The sequence below is a fragment of the Cannabis sativa genome, chromosome 3 (genome assembly GCF_029168945.1).
Source record: "Cannabis sativa cultivar Pink pepper isolate KNU-18-1 chromosome 3, ASM2916894v1, whole genome shotgun sequence".
Lineage (NCBI taxonomy): Eukaryota > Viridiplantae > Streptophyta > Magnoliopsida > Rosales > Cannabaceae > Cannabis > Cannabis sativa.
This window is the reverse complement of record NC_083603.1, coordinates 18533663-18555053: the sequence shown is the minus strand read 5'-3', so window position 1 is coordinate 18555053 and position 21391 is coordinate 18533663.

Below are 21391 nucleotides of genomic sequence, written 5' to 3'. Positions count from 1 at the left end.
ATTGTTATGTTGTTGATGGCTCGACAGTCAACACACATCCTCCATGTTTCATCCTTCTTAGGAACGAGAATTACTGGAACAACACAAGGGCTCATGCTTTCTCTCACATGCCCTTTGGTCTGTTGGGTTTTATGCCCTAAATAAAACCCATTACAATCTGATAGTTATCAATTTAAGAATTTTGAAGTGATTATGATTACATGCATTTTACATGCTTATGGTTTAATATATATGCACAAAATCAGTTAAGTCCAGAACATATATTCATCACAATTACAGTATTGTGATTATATGATTCAAAAGACTAAGTTCCTGTTCATCAGTGTTTTGGATTTACACTGATGTGATAATCAGCGATGAAGTATACTTACACTTGGAGTAAGTGTTATGTTCTTTCCAGGACATTGGTAAAGTATACTAGTTTCGAATGTATGGAGTATACATTGGACTGGACCGATATTGAACTTATTCAAAGATATTATAAACTTACCGTTGTATCTTTCCCAGTCAATATCAGAAGTTGATCTTAGATTAAAAGAATCTAAATCCTGATATGCTTAGGCTCAATCTCAGGAGTGCCATTCATCTTCTTTGATTTATTAAGCCTACTTTTTGGTCAGGGTGATACTATATTTTGGGAACATGATAGCATAACTGAGTGGGAGCGCTGAACATAAATATGGAATCTATAGCTTCTACTGGTGTATAGAAGTCAAGTGATGATTCCCTTCGAGCTTAGTTAAATAGAAGTAAATGAATGAGCTCTTGTTTCAGTGACTATATATTAGATCACTAAATCATCATTTACAGGTAACTAAGTGTTTTAAGGGGCCAAATACATTGAGGGGTGGAAACGGTAAATTTATCCCATCTCGATGTAAATCATCTATATAGAGGATCTTTAATCACATTAAGATTATAACAATGGTTAAATGAGATAGCATATCTATATCGTGGAACATATATTATGCTCTATATATGTCTGAGAGTGCAATTCCAAGTTCTAAGAGTGGATTCAACAAGGAATTAATAAGTTAGGGATTTACTTGGTAAATTCGGTTCAACTTATTGGAAGCTCAGCAATATAGATCCATGGTCCCCATTCTAGTTGAGACCATACTGTTTGTAAGACTCTATAATTGATTTATGATTAATCAATTATAATTCTAAAAGTTAGACTATGTCTAATTTGAGAATTCTCACTAAGTAAGGATGAAATTGTAAAGAAAAGGGTTTCTAGGTTTAATTATTAATTAAGAGACTTTGTATGTCTAATTAATAATTATATTAAATGATAATATTATTTAATAATATATTTTAGTTATTAAATAATTAGTTTTGGCATTTAAATGGTTACAATTGGAAAAATGACATTTTTGGAGAAATAGAAATAAAATTATGGAAACTGCAAAACCCAAGTGAGGCCCAAGTCACACCATGGCCGGCCACTTCTTTGTGTTTCCCAATTATTATTTTCAATTTTTTTAATTGCCAAGTAATTACTAACATAAACCTAGCAGTTATCTATAACAGAAAAGTGGTGGATCACACCAAATAAGGCAGTTAATCAATTACTCAGTAAAAGAGGAAACTGTTTACTTTGGAAAGTTGAGCTTCCCTTTTCCCTATATATAGCATCCCTCCTCTCTTCCTCATGTATGCATCATAACACACAAAATCAAGAGAGAAAAGAGGGAGAATTTTTGAAATCCTTTGTGAGAGAGAAGTGCCCACACACAGCAAACAGTACCTCAATCATAGATTGGAAGACTGTGAAGGATCACATCCATCTGAAGGACATTCGCGCTCAGATCTTGATTATACTCTGCGACAAACAGGAATCAAGGGTTAGAGATCTGAGTGGAAGGAGACACATTATTCCGCTGCCATCACTGTAAGGTTTCTTAACTTTTTATGTGTTTTATTTATCGTTTTAGAAGTTCGTATTTAGGTTGTTAAATCAACATACTTGTGAGTAGATCTAAGATCCTGGTAAAATAAATTCCAACAACTGGCACCAGAGCCATGGTAATTGATTTGCTTGCAAGAAATTTGGACTTAAAACGATTTGTTTGTGATTTGGATGGTATCATGGTGTGTCATATTGATGTTTGATTGATGTTTGTGAATTCTGGAAAAAATAATTGATTTTCTGTTTCTGAAATTATTTTTATTAGATAGTTTGGAAAATTTTAAGCAATTAACTTTTTTACAGAACTCGATTTCGATTTTATTTGAATTAGTTATGAATTTTTGAAAATCGGAAAAAATCAGGATGGTGATCACCCCTCCCTACGCGCGCGGAAATCCTGCCCAGAGGTGCTGGCGCCAGTTTTCTCGGCTGTTTCCCCTCATTACGCGCGCGGACAGTATACCACCTGCCATTTTTTTTTTCGTTTTTCTTCGATTTTTCATGCTATTTCATGGAATTAACTTTCGATTTTTTGTGTAGTTTTGTATTTTGATTTTATTTTTCATATTTCAAATCTAATTATCAGAAATAAATTAATTTGATTTTTCAAAATTAATTTTAGATATTAGTGTAATTTGAATTTGAAAATAGGTTAAAATCAAGTTTTGTTTACCTCTTTTTTTCTTATTTTTAAAAATTTGATTATTTTATCTTATTTTTAAATCTAAGGTGAGAAATTAAATTTTTTTTATAAAATATTTCCTTTTAAAGTATTTTGACCTTATTTAGAATAAGATTACTATAATCATGGTATTTTAAAAAGGGAAATAAGATATTTCTGTTAACTTTTAAATTTTGTTATTTTTTATTTAAATTAAATTATAAAATCAGAAAAGGGTATGTATTTATCATTTTCTGTTTTATTGAATATTTAATTTATTAAATAACATGAAGTTTAAAAGGTAAGTTAGCAAATTTATTTTGAAATGATATTTAGGTTACTTGCAACCTAATTTTTCAAAATTGTAGGTTTAATTTTAAATATTATTTTATTTCATTCCTTAAAACCGAATTTTTTTTTCTATTTTATTTTTTTTTAAATATATTTAATATTTTAAAATTAAATAAATCCTACATCCAACTATCCAAATCTAACTTGTTGCAGGAGTATGTGTTTTAGATTGTGTGTAAGTTTTTCTAAAACCTATTATTGCTTGATCTAAATTTCCATGGTTAACTTGTTGACAGATCCAATGATCTGATTTTAACCCATGGTTCAATTGTCAATAGGTCAAGTAAATAATTTGTAACATGTAATTTTTACATTCTTCTTTCATCTGTATATGACCTAGTAACATGATAGGATCCATCCAAATCTGTTTGCCTGTATGAGCCTATATGTTTATTTTATTATAAATGCATATAGGTTGTTGCTAAATAAAATATCACACACTGATAGATTTTATTTAGGTCCATTTAGTTTTTGGACCTATTCAATTAATAATAGTTATTTATTTTAAGGTTAAATTCCTCTCTTTTGGGCCTTGTGTGAGAGATGGGGGCCAATAGAAGTGGGTACGACATACTGAACCCAGCTCCCCCTCACATGAACTACCCCAATTGTGAAGACCCATTTGCCTGATTTGAATAACTGTACTAGGTTAATTAAATTAGTTTAACCTAATAAAATTGATTAGCAACATAATTAACTTTTAAAATATATGAAATTTATTTTCATTTTAATATTTTAAAATTAATTTTAAGAAAAACACTCTTAGTTTAAGATATTGTTTCTAGATAAACTATTTGTATTTTTCTTGTATTTAATTAAATAAAGAATTTTAACTAACTAGATTCTTTCTGAAACTTACTTTTATTATTTCATTAAATATTCCTATTTAAGTTATAAATTAGTTATTACTAATTTTCCTTATTAACTTAAATTTGAATATCTTTTGAATTTAATATTAAGTTGAGCAATTATAGGAATTGGTTATTGAAGACTCTTAAAAGATATTTTCTAAGTTGATTTTAAACTTAAAATGGAATATCCTTTAATTAGGTAGTTACCACCTAATTTTGATACTTAATTAAATTTTATTTGGAAAATTTTAAGTTGCTTATTTTAGATTCTTTCTATAACTTAAATCAGATATTTTCCAAATCTTGAAAAGATACTTAGTTAAATTAAGATATTTTCTAGATAGTTATTTCTATACTAGTTATTATTTCTAATATTAAAATAGGAAAATATCATTGATTGTGAAATTAATTGTTTAATAATTAGTTTTGGTACAATTCAAGTTAAGGATATTTTTCCTAGTATTAAACTGGAAATTAATAATTAAGTCTTCTCTATACTTAATTATTTATTTCCTGAATTTAATACATTTAATTAAATTGAAAATTAAATATCTAAGTTGATTTTCATAATGATACTTAAATATTGTAATTTTCATGACATTTAATTAAATAGAAAATTATTTTAAGTTGGGTAATTCTATAACAACTTAAATTTGAATAATTTTCAAAATATATGTTATTTATTTTATTAATCATTTTTCAAAATTGCATTTGATTATGCAAGATGATTTTATATTTATCTTGAAAAATAGATTAAAGTTGTAAATTAATTATTTTAATTAATTTTGAATCAACTTAAATCAATGATTAATTTAAAATAAAGGAACTAAAATATATTATTAGAAATTGAATTAATTAGTCAAAAAAATCTAGATAGATAATATTCTTGCTTGAAGTATTTTTTCTAGTAAAGATTAATTTATTTTAATGTATTTCAAAAATTGTATATTTTTATACTTTAATTTTTGGAAATACAATATTTTATAGAAAATTTTAATTTGAGTTGCAAATTAATTTAAATTAATACAACTTAAATTAAGTAATTTTCTTAATATTTATTGGAAAATTAATACTAAGATGGAAATAATTCATTTTATTTTCTTAACCATCTAGGTTTAATTTTATAAATATTAAATTAAATTTTATTTAGAGTTTTATTCTAAATTTAAAATTTAATAAATATATATATTTAAAATAAATAAATAATAGAAGAAAATACATTTTAAATAATGAGCTTTATTATTATTAAGATATTCGATCTCTATTGTTGGTTTTACATAGCTTTTGTTTTAGTGAGTAATCCTCCCTAATGGAGGAACGTTCATTAGCAAGTTAGCACCGTTTAATCTCGAAAGATAAGTATATTTGTAAGTGTTTTATATAGTATTGATCACCCTAATGGTGGCGACTGTATTTGACTTACAAACGTATGAAACAATGGTGGAAGCTCATGAAATAGGAATGACCTTGACTCTTGCCTAAACGGGACAACGTCAGATTCTCTTTTCGATCGAAAAAAGGTTGCTAGAATGTTTATCATTTTAGATGAGCTGACAACTCTATTCAATGGATGATAGCTTTGACGCTCGCCTAAACGGGACACTGATATCAGTTTGTTGAAAACCTTGGAAATTATTTAGGATTGTATTTTTTAGTATTTTCTCTAGTCATTCCTACTTGCTATGTGCTAATAATTTCTGAATAAGATTTTGTGTTAAACCATAATTGATTTCTATTAATTATTTTGTAGTATCCTGAATTGCCATGTCGAATCTCATGTTATCACTGTTGACTGAAAAATAAGCTAAATGGATTTAACTTCCCAAAATGGAGAGAGAACATTAATATTGCTCTCATAGGTGAAAGTGCCCTGTTTGTGTTGACTGAGCCGTCTCCTGAACAGCCAGGTGACAATGCAACCAAAGCTGTTAAAGAGAAGTTCGAGCGTTGGCAGAATGCTAACAACAAAGCTCGATACTACAACTTTCCAGCATGGTTGACACCTTGAAAACAAGGTTTGCTAATGCTGTTACGGCTGCAGAAATCATGACGCAGTTAACTGAGCTATTCGGTATGGCATCTATCCAGTCTCGCTTTGACGCGACTAAGAAATTTATCAATGCACGGATGGAACTCCATCAGAATGTGCGTGATCACCTTCTCCAAATGGCAGGTTATTTCCAGGAAGCCCAGAATCATGGTGCTGAAATGGATCAGACTACTCAAGTGAGTCTCATCTTGAACAGTCTGACTCTAGATTTTCTGCCCTATACATCAAATTATGTCATGAACAAGAAGGAACAAGACTTTCACACGTTAGTCAATGACCTTCAGACATATGAAAATTTGATTGGAGGTCCCAAGAAGAGAGGGAGTAAACCTCAGAATTTTGGAAATGGTAATAGGACGAATAATCCTGAGGCACACGTTGTCTCTACTTCCAAATCCAAGAATAAGAAGAAGTGGAAAAATGCCAAGAAGCAAGCTCAAGCTGCGAAAGCAGCTAAGAACAAAAAGGCTGCAGCTTCTGGTAATACACCGAAAGGAAAATGTTTCTACTGCAATGAAAAAGGCCATTGGAAACCCCAATGTCCTAAGCTTCTTCCAAAGAAACAAGGTATTTCTTTCTATAAACTGATGTGTTTTAGTGAATTATTATCCATTTGGATTATTAATTCTGGACTACTAACCTTGTTTATTTTTCTTCTTATAGCTCAAGCTTCTTAAACTCGGATGCTGTCTTAGCGAGTGGGATCTGAAAGCTGGATTATGGATGAAGTTCGTCAAAGATAAAGAAGAAGCTCATTTATTTATTTAATTTTGAATTAATTGTTTAAATTTTAAAACAATTTGGATTTCAAGTTTGGGATTTTATTCCCTCCTCTCATAATATTGCAAACATTTTTTTTATTTATAATAAAGTTTTTTTTTTTACAAATAAATTGCAATTTATGAGTTGAGCTTCATTACTTTATCTTATAAATCAATTACTGATTATTATATTTATTATGTTTGTATGTGTATGTGTTTTTATTATTGATGCAAATTCTATAGTTATTTAAACTTCTTACAGAGTTATTACTACATAAACACTAGAAATCATTTCTATGTTTATGAATAATTGTTAATTCTAAAACAATTATTAAGAATTTGTTTAATAAAAAGATCTTTTGATCTGATAGGGGTGGAGAAAAAGTTAAGAATAATATGCAGTTCAATGATCTTTTATATCTAATGAATGAACTCTGGATTATATTCAACTCCACATTCTCTATTACACTTAGAGAATCATGATCTCTACAACCTTTAGGGGTGGATCATAATCTCTATATACTTAGGGGTGGACTTTATTCCACAACACTCTTTATGACACATAATTTTAATAATATAATAAATTAGCTATTATCAGAATAAATGCTTAATCTTGATTATATGTTCAAGTTTAGATTTACTATTGTAATAAATATTGATACCAATAAAGTTCTTTGATAATATATCACACTACCTTAATTGAGTGGGAGAATATTAAATTTTTTTACCCATCTTCATTTGGTTGACACTTGTGATAGAAACTTAAGAACACCATTGATAAAACAAGTCTAACCATTCACATGGATAGAAATAACTTATCAGAATTATGAGAATAAGATAGAAGAATTCTTGCATAGTCTATTCGAATGACTTGAATCAAGATTTCTAATCCTCATAACATTTTATGGTATCTTAATTTGATTGCTTAATCTCTAGCAAGTATTTTACACTTCAAATACTAGACTGCTATGTTGTTGAAATAGTCTTAAAGAAACTTACAGTTTTAGACTAAGACAATAAGTCACAACGAGATATCCCTCAAAACAATAATAAGAGGTTAAAATTTTTAACCAGACATCTACTATTGAGTGGGAGCCATCTGAGATGTAATCAAATGAGGAACATTAGGGGACAGTTAAGAAAGATTTATGAAAGTGACCTATATATTAGATATTAAGGAACTATACATTAGTAATCCTAATATCTACACCAACTCATTAAGAATTTGAGATGGTGGTTACTATGGGGGTGGAGGAGTTATTGTAGAGGAGTGTAAAAACCCATCTATAATAATTCAAGCTTCATCAGAGAAGATATACATAACTTTGTAAATTCGAAATTACCAAAAAGTTATTTTACTGAAGAAAATTCTACACTGCATTATCTCAATTCCAAATTTTAAAATTTGAGAGATATGTCTTATGTTTGTTTAGATGTACTTAATGGGCAGTAAGGATTTCAGTATCCCTTGATGAGTAAAGCATATAGTTAAGGATGTTTCATAAGTTTTATGAACTTGGTTCCAGAAATATGGGTGGATTCAAATATACTACACTTGATCTGAAGATCAAGACAAAAGATTGATTGTAATGCACAACTTGTTTTATTGGGAGTTTTGTGCCCTAAATAAAACCCATTACAATCTGATAGTTATCAATTTAAGAATTTTGAAGTGATTATGATTACATGCATTTTACATGCTTATGGTTTAATACATATATGCACAAAATCAGTTAAGTCTAGAACATATATTCATTCACAATTACAGTATTGTCAATACAGTGGAATGTGATTGTGATTATATGATTCAAAAGACTAAGTCCCTGTTCATCAGTGTTTTGGATTTACACTGATGTGATAATCAGCGATGAAGTATACTTACACTTGGAGTAAGTGTTATGTTCTTTCCAGGACATTGGTAAAGTATACTAGTTTCGAATGTATGGAGTATACATTGGACTGGACCGATATTGAACTTGGTCAAAGATATTATAAACTTACCGTTGTATCTTTCCAAGTCAATATCAGAAGTTGATCTTAGATTAAAAGAATCTAAATCCTGATATGCTTAGGCTCAATCTCAGGAGTGCCATTCATCTTCTTTGATTTATTAAGCCTACTTTTTGGTCAGGGTGATACTATATTTTGGGAACATGATAGCATAACTGAGTGGGAGCGCTGAATATAAATATGGAATCTATAGCTTCTACTGGTGTATAGAAGTCAAGTGATGATTCCCTTCGAGCTTAGTTAAATAGAAGTAAATGGATGAGCTCTTGTTTCAGTGACTATATATTAGATCACTAAAACATTATTTACAAGTAACTAAGTGTTTTAAGGGGCCAAATACATTGAGGGGTGGAAACGGTAAATTTATCCCATCTCGATGTAAATCATCTATATAGAGGATCTTTAATCACATTAAGATTATAACAATGGTTAAATGAGATATCATATTTATATCGTGGAACACATATTATGCTCTATATAAGTCTGAGAGTGCAATTCCAAGTTCTAAGAGTGGATTCAACAAGGAATTAATAAGTTAGGGATTTACTTGGTAAATTCGGTTCAACTTATTGGAAGCTCAACAATATAGATATGTGGTCCCCATTCTAGTTGAGACCATACTGTTTGTAAGACTCTATAATTGATTTATGATTAATCAATTATAATTCTAAAAGTTAGACTATGTCTAATTTGAGAATTCTCACTAAGTAAGGATGAAATTGTAAAGAAAAGGGTTTCTAGGTTTAATTAATAATTAAGAGACTTTGTATGTCTAATTAATAATTATATTAAATGACAATATTATTTAATAATCTATTTTAGTTATTAAATAATTAGTTTTGGCATTTAAATGGTTAGAATTGGAAAAATGGCATTTTTGGAGAAATAGAAATAAAATTGTGGAAACTGCAAAACCCAAGTGAGGCCCAAGTCACACCATGGCCGGCCACTTCTTTGTGTTTCCCAATTATTATTTTCAATTTTTTTTAATTTCCAAGTAATTACTAACCTAAACCTAGCAGTTATCTATAACAGGAAAGTGGTGGATCACACCAAATAAGGCAGTTAATCAATTACTCAGTAAAAGAGAAAACTGTTTATTTTGGAAAGTTAAGCTTCCCTTTTCCCTATATACAGCATCCCTCCTCTCTTCCTCATGTATGCATCATAACACACGAAATCAAGAGAGAAAAGAGAGAGAATTTTCGAAATCCTTTGTGAGAGAGAAGTGCCCACACACAGCAAACAGTACCTCAATCATAGATTGGAAGACTGTGAAGGATCACATCCATCTGAAGGACATTCGCGCTCAGATCTTGATTATACTCTGCGACAGACAGGAATCAAGGGTTAGAGATCTGAGTGGAAGGAGACACATTATTCCGCTGCCATCACTGTAAGGTTTCTTAACTTTTTATGTGTTTTATTTATCGTTTTAGAAGTTCATACTTAGGTTGTTAAATCAACATACTTGTGAGTAGATCTAAGATCCTAGGAAAATAAATTCCAACATGGTCATCAATCATTCAACTTGCCTTTGTATTTCTTTAATTTCATCAGGATTAGTTCTATATGTTGGGTGGTTTGGGATTGAAGCACTTGGAATAAAATTAATTTGATGTTCTATTCCTCGAATAGGTTGCACACCATGTGGTACCTCCTCAAGAAACACATCCTTGAATTCTTGCAAAATAGAAACAATAACACTAGGCAGCGAAGAATCAAGTTGGTTAGTGTTTAAAAGAGCCTCCTTGTAAATGAACAAAATCATTGGTTGTTTTGTACGCCAAGCTCGCGTAATTTCACTTTTTCTTGCATATAAATTATTTTGTTTTCTCTCTATTTTTTTTTCTCATTGATAGAACTCTTCTCTTTCCTTTCTCTCTCACTTGCTTCAATTGTTTTCTCTCTTTAGCTCTCTTTCTTCTCATTCATCTTTGTAGTCTCTTTCTTTTGGTCACTCAAGTTCTTTTTATCACTCAATTTCTTTTTATCACTTAAATTCTTTTGATCACTCAAATTTTTCAATCTCACTTGGTCTTCATAGACTTGTTTTGGTGTCAAAGGAGCTAGAGTGACTGTTCACTGACGAAACATGAATGAATACTTGTTGGTGAAGCCGTCATGCTGGACTGGCCTATCAAATTGCCAAGGTCTTCCTAGAAGGAGGTGTGCAACTTGCATTAGAACCACATCGCACAATACCTTATCCTCATATTTGCCAATTCAGAAAGATACAAAACCCTGTTTGGTAACTCTCACTTCACCACTATCATTCAACCATTGCAACTTGTAAGGACGTGGATGTTTAAGCGTTGGAAGTCACAACTTCTCAACCATGGATGAACTTGCAACGTTAGTACAGCTACCCCCATCAATGATCACACTACATACCTTGTCTTTCACATGACAACGAGTATGAAACGTGTTCTCACATTGTACCTCTTCTTCCTCTTCATTGGCTTGTGAGTTTAATGTTCATCTGGTGACTAATGCAAGCATATCAACGTATTTTGGCTGTTATATCCAAAATTCGGCTACACTTTAGAAGGTGACACGCGTCAATTAGTGGAATATTAACCACTTGGTATAATAACCTTATATGATTTAATGCAAAAAGGAATAACTCATTAAATATAGAATTAATAGAGTACATTCATAACTCGCTGACTGTATAGTGTTAGGCGAGACAATGATACTAAACTATTAATGCCTATATTGACGAGACATCAACCTATTTCGGAATACATAGATCCAAGGACAAGACTCGTTTACTTAAAAAGAATAAGTGAGGTTACTCAAATCAACCACAGACAATATATAGCAAGGCATCCATCTCGCTATACATAAAAAATATTGACGAGGCGAATTAGTTGTTAAACTGTAACACCCTAACTAACATAGGCGTATTACGTGATTTTTAAACATGCTGTGCAGCTCGTTGCTAATCAACGAGGTTTATGGAAAACGTGATTAATTAAAATTTTTGATTTTTAATTAAACTTATAAAATATTTATACAAAAGACTCGGGATCCCGATTACAAAATCATTTACAAAAGTTTACAGTTCATACAAAATAATTGTCGCCTAGCGACTAGTTACAAAAATTAGCCTTGCTGTCCCGAGGATCGTACGCTCCAGGCCTAACCGCCCCGACATGTACAATCTTCATAAGCTCGTTCACGGTCCGTCAGCTTTAGCCTTGCCTTTACCTACACATAAACGTAGAACTGTGAGTCGACAGACTCAGTAAGAAAAGCATAATAATATTCATACATAATCCCGGTCATGATCAGACGCCCATACCCCTAACTGCCGTGTCCAACACGATACTGAGTCCCCCTAACTGCTGTGTCCAACACGGTACTGAGTTCTGAACGTTCATAGGGACGGTACTATTGACAAGTAACAGCCTGATCGGTCGAACCGGTCATACTCCGGCTGCTGGTCATACTCCAGCCTGTACCGACGTGTTACAGTATCCACCTGATCGGTCGAACCGGTCATACTCCGGCTGCTGGTCATACTCTAGCCTGTACCGACGGGAGACGTCAATAGTACAGAACCACCAACCTACGTGTCAGCCTGATCGGTTGAACCGGTCATACTCCGGTTTCTGGTCATACTCCAGCCTGTACGGACGTGACAGGGTTGGATGGTTCGAAGCCAACATACATAACTAATGTAATCTAACAGGCTTCCTACATGCACGCTAAACATGTAATCTACATATGCATACTGTTATACTAATCTTACCTGGATTCCGAATTCAGGTGTGCCGGTCAACTTGACTGGAACTATCTGCGCGGCGGATTACAGACTCCTAAACCATAAAAATCACAACACTATAAGTTACACGCTAAATCACTTCCCGGGGACTTAAACTAGGAACTAAAAGTTTCCCTATTGTTAAAAAGCATGGCAATACCCCCAAAAACATAAAATCAAGGAAATCTAGGGTTCCTGAATTTTTCCCAACCGGTAGACCGGTTGCCCAACCGGAATTCCGGTTCTGGGAAAATTTTGAACCCCATCCGGAATTCTGGATGTACAACCGGAATTCCGGTTCCTCGCAGGCAGCAACATGAAAAATTCATATCTTGCTCAAATCAACTCCAATTCACATGAAACCTTTCAGACCTGTTCTATATAACCCCTAGAACATTTCTAAAGCAACAAAACCACCCAGAACTCACAGAATCAAAAATCACCATTAAAGCTCAAGCTTTGAGTTCTAAACTCAAACTTGAGTAAACCTAGTTAACATGCAATCAAACCATCTCAAATCCCCTTAAACATGCATAATAAAGCCTTTGGAAACAATTACAAACATCCACAACATCACAGCAACAGAACATAGACATTTCTTTGAAAAATCATAGTTTTTGTACAAAATTTCACAAACTTAAACTAAGCAACTAGCATGCATGAAACCTACTTAAATCCATTCAATTCAAGCATAGAAAATCAAAGAAAACAACCTAATACTACAACAGCCACAACATCAAAATCATCATGCATTTACTCTTCTTTTTCAACATTTTATTCAAGAAAATAAAGGAAGAAAGCTAGAAATCACATACCACAATCAAGAGATCACTAGAGTTTTGCAAATAAAGCTTGAATCACCAAGGAAAACCCAGCCCTAGCAGCTCCCAAGCTTGGCCGAAAAGAGAGAGAGAGAGAGAGAAAAAGCTTTGGAAAATTCTATTTTTTTTTCTAACTTTTGAATTTTGAATGAAATGAAAAATCATGCAAAGTCCTACTCTTATTTCAGCCAACACTTAAAGAAAATAAACACTTATTTTTCAATTAATAAAATCACTAAAAGACAAAATATCAATGGGGCAAAACGACCATTTTGCCCCTCCACACTAAAACCACATAATTAACACTAAAGGGGTATTTTTGGGAAATTCTAAATTCCCGGCCATTCCCGACATTCCCAATGTCTAATAAATCGTCCCAAACTACTAACATACTAAGTTGTAAGTTCTACTTAGCCAAACACCGAGTTCCAAAATACCGGGCACCGGAAATGCAAAAATATGAAAACTACTGAATGACATAGAAATGCATCTCTGAATTCAATAATAACAGTATAATAAATTATTTAAATAGCTATAAATAATTTCATAATTAAACGTGATTAACTGCTAATTTCCAAATTAAATGAAGCGGTCTTTACAACTATTCCCCCCTTAAAAGGATTTCGTCCCCGAAATCTAACCTGAATAACTCTGGATATTGAGCTCTCATATCTGACTCTAGCTCCCAGGTGGCTTCATCCACCTTGCTGTTTCTCCAGAGAACTTTGACCAATGCTATGGTCTTATTCCGAAGGACTTTATCCTTTCTCTCCAGTATCTGCACTGGCTGTTCTTCGTAAGTCATGTCTGGCTGTAGCTCAAGGCTCTCATAACTGAGTATATGAGAGGGATCTGAAACGTATTTTCTCAACATCGAGACATGGAATACGTTGTGAACTGCTGATAAAGCTGGAGGCAATGCTAACCGGTATGCCACTTGACCTATCTTCTCGAGAATCTCGAAAGGTCCTGTAAATCTAGGGCATAACTTGCCTCTTTTCCCGAAACGTTTGATCCCCTTCATCGGAGATACCCGTAAAAACACATGGTCCCCTACTTGGAACTCAACATCTCTGCGTTTCGGATCTGCGTAACTCTTCTGTCTACTCTGTGAGGCAAGCATTCTAGCTTTTATCTTCTCTATTGCCTCATTGGTCCGCTGCACTGACTCTGGACCTAGATATTTCCTCTCCCCTGTCTCATCCCAGTGGATGGGAGATCTACACTTCCTACCGTATAACAGTTCATAGGGAGCCATCCCTATCGTACTCTGATAACTGTTGTTGTAAGAAAATTCTATCAACGGTAGATATTTATTCCATGAGCCTTCAAAGTCCATAACACAGGCTCTCAACATGTCCTCCAATATCTGAATTGTCCTTTCGGACTGACCATCTATCTGAGGATGGAATGCTGTACTAAATTTCAGCTTTGTACCCATTGCTCGCTGCAAACTCTGCCAAAATTTGGAGGTGAACTTCGGATCCCTGTCCGAAACTATAGACTTCGGTACCCCGTGAAGTCTTACTATCTCTCTGACATACAGTTCTGCCAACTGATCCACTGAAAATGTTGTTCTAACCGGTAGAAAATGAGCAGATTTCGTAAATCGATCCACCACTACCCAGATGGAATCAAATAAACCCGTGGTCCTAGGTAACCCGACCACAAAATCCATCGTGATATCTTCCCACTTCCATTCTGGCAGGGTTAGAGGCTGCAACAACCCTGCTGGTCTCTGATGTTCAGCCTTAATCTGCTGACAAGTGAGGCATCTCGATACGAATTCTACCAAATTCTTCTTCATACCGCTCCACCAGAAGTACGGTTTCAGATCTTGGTACATCTTAGTGGTGCCGGGATGCAGAGAATACGGGGTAGAATGAGCCTCCTCAAAGATCTCATTCCTGAGTTCCCCACTATTCAGAACACAAACCCTAGCTTTATATAGAAGCATCCCGCTGTCTGACACTGAGAAGTCCTTGGCTTGACCAGCCAACACCTCATCTCTGATCTTCACTAATCCTGGATCCGTCATCTGAGCGACTTTTATTCTTTCTAACAGATCAGATTGCAGCGTTAAGTTGTGAAGCTGACCTACCACAAACTCAATGCTGGATCTAACCATATCCTTTGCTAGCTGAGGCGAGATCTGAACCATACTAGCTACTTGCCCGGGACCCTTTCTGCTCAGGGCATCGGCCACTACATTGGCCTTCCCAGGGTGATAGAGGATCTCACAGTCGTAATCCTTCACTAACTCTAACCAACGTCTCTCTCTCATGTTCAGATCTTTCTGAGTAAAGAAATACTTGAGACTTTCATGGTCGGTATAGATTTCACACCTTTTTCCGTAAAGGTAATGCCGCCAAATCTTCAATGCGAAAACCACTGCGGCCAACTCTAGATCATGAGTCGGGTATCGCTGTTCATAATCCTTTAACTGACGGGAGGCGTAAGCGATGACCCGATCGGCTTGCATCAACACACACCCCAAACCCTGTTTGGATGCGTCACAATAAACCACAAACTTCTCGCTGTCTGAAGGCAAAGCTAGCACTGGAGCGGTAATCAACCTCTGCTTCAGCTCCTGAAAACTAGCTTCGCATTTGTCTGACCAAATAAATCGCTGATTCTTCTTTGTAAGTTCGGTTAGGGGCATTGAAATTTTAGAGAACCCTTCCACGAACCTACGGTAGTACCCAGCTAAACCCAAGAAGCTTCTGATCTCTGTCACTGTCTTCGGTCTCGGCCAATCCCTGACGGATTCGATCTTCCCGGGATCTACCTTGATCCCATCTTTGCTCACAATGTGCCCTAGGAAGGACACCTGAGATAGCCAGAACTCACATTTCTTGAACTTGGCATAAAGCTTATGTTCCCGAAGCCGTTGCAGTACCATCTGAAGATGTAATTCATGCTCCTCTTCTGATTGAGAGTACACGAGGATGTCGTCGATAAACACAATCACACAGATATCGAGGAAATCCTTCAATACTCTATTCATCAAGTCCATGAATGCTGCAGGAGCATTGGTTAGTCCGAATGACATAACCAGGAATTCATAATGTCCATACCTAGTGCGGAAAGCCATCTTCGGAATGTCCTCCTCTCGGATTCTCAACTGATGATAACTCGAACGGAGATCAATCTTAGAAAAGACCGTCTTTCCCTGAAGCTGATGGAACAAATCATCGATCCTAGGTAATGGATATTTATTCTTCACCGTCAGCTTGTTCAATTCTCTGTAGTCGATGCACATCCTCATAGATCCATCTTTCTTCTTGACGAATAAAACCGGGGCTCCCCAGGGTGACACACTGGGCTGAATAAACCCTATGTCAAGCAACCCTTGAAGCTGAATCTTTAACTCCTTAAGTTCAGCAGGAGCCATTCTATATGGGGCTTTGGAAACCGGTTCCACCCCTGGTGCCAAATCTATTATGAAGTCAATCTTCCGCTGAGGTGGTAATCCTGGAAGTTCTTCGGGAAAAACATCCAAAAATTCCCAAACCACCTTGATGTCCTCTGGCCGAATGGTATCTGGCCGAGTGGTGTCCACCACCACGGCCAGAAACCCTAAGCATCCGCCGTGTAACAATTCTCTAGCTGACATGGCCGAGATCACCGGGATCCGAGATCCCTGAACTGAACCAACAAACACAAATGGTTCTTCACTTTCCGGTTGGAAGATCACCATCTTCCTTTTGCAATCAATGCTCGCCGAATATTTAGATAGGAAATCCATTCCTAAAATAATATCAAACTCAACTAGACTCATCTCTATCAAGTCAGCACTTAACTATCTACCATCTATCCTGATCGGCATAGACCTAATCTGTTGGGTTTTATGCCCTAAATAAAACTCTGTTTCAATGTAATCCAGATTATTCTATATCAATAAAGTGACAGAAGTATTTTTTCATTCACTTGTGTAAGTTTTGGTTCACTTAATCAATTGCTTGTCTATTTGATTTATAAATTCATCCAAACCCTTTTCACATACTTGAACATGTTTATTGTGTTGTCAACACAGTGGAAAATAAACATGACTATGTGAATAAAGTATTCCTAGATTTATCAGAACACTGGGTTTCACTGATATGACAATCTACAACAGAGTTTACTTACATTTGGAGAAATGTTATGTTCTTTCCAGAACATAGGTTAAAGTAAAGCTCAGGTTGGATGCATGGAGTATGCATTGGAATGGACCGATATTGAACTTTGAATTAGATTTTGAAACTTACCGTAAACATCTATTCAATTCAATATCATAAGTTGATCCTAGATCACATGATCTAAATCCTGATATGGTTAGGCTTAATTTCAAGAGTGTTATTCGTGTTCTTTGATTTGTTAGTTAAGCCTAAAACTTTAGTCTGGGCAATACATACATTTTGGGAACACGGTAGTGCGATTGAGTGGGAGCGCTAACATAAATATGGAATCTATAGCTTCTATCTGGCGAATAGTAAGCAAAGGGTGATTTCCTTCAAGCTTAACCAAACGAGATAAATGATTGAGTACTCATTTCACTTAGTTGAAATATCATTTATACAGGGTTAAGTGTTTTAAGGATAAAATACATTGTAGGGTGTTACGGTGATTTAAGTCCCTTTACAGTGTAGATCATCCATATAGAGGATCATTGATCACATGAGGATTATAACAATGGATAACTAATGATGTGTTTATATGGTGGAACATATAGAGCATTCTATATACTGAGAGTGCAATTCTGAGTTCTATGTGTGGATTCAACGAAGAATTAATAAGTCAGTGAATTTAAGTGGTAAATTCTAGATCTGCTTATTGGAAGCTCGGATATATAGACCCATGGTCCCCTCACTAGTTGAGATGATATTACTTGTAGGACTCATTTAATTGATTTTAATTAATCAATTAAAAATTCTCAAGATAGACTTGTCAGTTTGAGAATTTATCACTTATTAAGGGCAAAACAGTAAATAGAGATTTTGAAGGGCATATTTATTAATTAGGAAACTTTAATTAGTTTCATTATTAATAAAATAAATGATAATATATTATTTGATAATTATTTTTAATTATTAAATAATTAGATTTATCATTAATATGGTTGAACAATGGAATTGGCAATTTTTCACAAAAAGGGAAACTATCAAGTGTAGGAAAAGGAAAGTTGGAAAAGAGGCAAGCCTTGTTTCCACATTGCCTAGGCCGGCCCCTTTACCTTCCTTTTCCCTTTGATTTTCTCAGTTCAAAATGTCAATCATAGCCCTTGGTGGTCTCCTATAAATAGAAGGCAAAGGCTTCAGAGTTTCACATATCTCTGTAGAACTGGAAAAGCTTTTCACAGCATTATTCTGAAAGAATTTTCTCTCAGAAAATTCTCTCTGAGCCGCCACCCTCTCTCTCTCTATTCCTTCACTGTTTCGAAATGTATGAGTGCTAGAGTAGTGCCCACACACATCAAGTAATACCTCAATCATAGTGAGGAAGGCTGTGTAGATTTCAGAGATAACAAAGAAGGACTTTCGGGCTCAGATCTTGATTATACTCTGCTACAGAAAGGAATCAAGGGTTAGAGATCTGAGTGGGAGGAGACATATATATTCCGCTGCAATCACTGTAAGATTTCTGATACTCTTATGTGTTTAATTTCATATCGTTTTAGAAGTTCATATTTAGGTTGTTAAATCAACATACTTGTGAGTAGATCTAAGTTCCTGGTAAAATAACTTCCAACAACTGGTATCAGAGCCATGGTAATTGATTTGCTTGCAAGAAATTTGGACTTAAAACGATTTGCTTTTTTTTTTTTTTGGATGGTATCATGTTGCTTTGAGTGTCATATTGATGTTTGAATGTTGTTTGTGAATTCTGGGAAAAATGGTTACTGTTTTTATTCTGTAATTATTTTTGTTGGATAGTTTGGAAAATTCTAAGCAATTTACTTTTTTACAGAACTCGATTTTGATTTAATTTGAATTAGTTATGAATTTTTGAAAATTAGAAAAATCGGGGTGACGAGCAACCTCATCACGCGCGCGGAATGGCTGCTTGCAGCCTTCCTGCGCCGTGATTTCTCGGCCAATCACCCCAGATCCGCGCGCGGATGGCCATGCACAACATGCCATCCGTACAGTTCATCCAATTTTCCAATTTTTTCGATTTTTCATGCTATTTCATGGAATTAAATTCTGATTTTTTGTGTAGTTTTGTATGTTGATTTTTGTTTTTCAAATTTCAAATCTAATTATCAGAAATAAATTAATTTTAATTTTTTTTAAAATTAATTTTAGATATTAGTGTAATTTGATTTTGAAAATAGGAAAAAATCAAGTTTTGCTTACCTTTTTCTTATTTCCTTTAAAATTTGATTATTTTATTTTTTTTAAGGTCAGATATTAATTTTTTTTGGTAACTTGACCTTAATTAAAATAAGATCACAATAATCATGATAATTTTAAAAGAGGAAATAAGGTATTTTTGTTAACTTTTAAATCTTGTTATTTTCTAATTAAATTAAATTGTAAAACAAGAAAAGGGTATGTATTTACCATTTTCTATTTTATTATTTAATTTATTAAATAACATGAAATTTAAAAGGAAAGTTAGCAATTTATTTTGAAATGACATTTAGGTTACCCAAAACCTAATTTTTCAAAATAGTAGGTTTAATTTTATTTTATTTTTCGAAATAAATGATTAAAATTAAATAAATCCTACATCCAACTATCCAAATCTAACCTTGTTGCAGGAGTATGTGTTTTAGATTGTTTGTAAGTTTTCTAAAACCTATTATTGCTTGATCTAAATTGACTTGGTTAACTTGATGATAGATCAGATGATCTAGTTTTAACCAAAGGTTCAATTGACGATAGATCAAGTAAATAATTTGTAACAGGTAATTTTTACAAACTTCTTTCATCTGTGTATGACCTAGCAACATGATAGGATCCATCCAAATGTGTATGCCTGTGTGAGCCTATATGTTTAATTTCTATTATAGATACATATAGGTGGTTGTTGCTAAATAAAATATCATAACTGATAGATTTTATTTAGGCTCATCTAGTTGTGAGCCTATTCAATTAATAACAGTTATTCATTGTAAGGTTAAATTCCTCTCTTTTGGGCCTTGTGTGAGAGTTGGGAGCCTTAGAAGTGGGTGCGACATACTGGACCCAGCCCCCCCTCACATGAACAACCCCAATTGTGAAGGCCCATTTGCCTTATTTGGATAACTGTGCTAGGTTAATTATATTAGTTTGACCTAATAAAAGATTGATTAGCAACATAATTAATTTCATTGTTCCTTGAAATTAATTTAAGAAAAACATAGTTTGAATAGTCATATTCTGGAAAGCTATATGTATTTTTCTTGTTTTTAATTAAATATGGAATTATAACCATATAAATTCTTTCTGAATCTTAATTTTATAATTTCATTAAATATTCCTATTTAAGTTGAGATTTAGTTAAATCTATCAAATCAACTTGGATTTGAATATTTTTGAATTACCTATTATAAATTAAGTTGAGGAATTTTGGCAATTGGTTATTAAGATTCTTTAGATATTTTTTAAGTTGATATTTTCTAAATATGGGAACTTAAAATGGAATATCTTCTAAATTAAGTGGTTACTACTTAATTGGTAATATTTAATTAAGTCATTGTTTGAAGAATATTTTAAGTTGGGTATTTAGATTTTCTAAACAACTTAAATAAGATATTTTTCAGAATTATTCCATTTTTGAAATTTAATTAAAGTTTTTACTTTAATTTGTAATATTTCATTATTGAGATATGGAATATAAATGATTAAACAAAATACATGTTTGAATAATGAGCTTTAATCAAAGAGAAATTCGATCTCCATTGTTGGTTTTACATAGCTATTGTTTTAGTGAGTAATCCTCCCTAATGGTTGGATGGTTCGAAGCCACATACATAACTAATTTAATCTAACAGGCTTCCTACATGCACGCTAAACATGTAATCTACATATGCATACTCTTATACTAATCTTACCTGGATTCTGAATTGAGGTGTGCCGGTCAACCTGACTGGAACTATCTGCGCGGCGGATTACAGGCTCCTAAACCATAAAAATCACAACACTATAAGTGACACACTAAATCACTTCCCAGGGACTTAAACTAGGAACTAAAAGTTTCCCTATCGCTAAAAAGCATGGCAATACCCCCAAAAACATA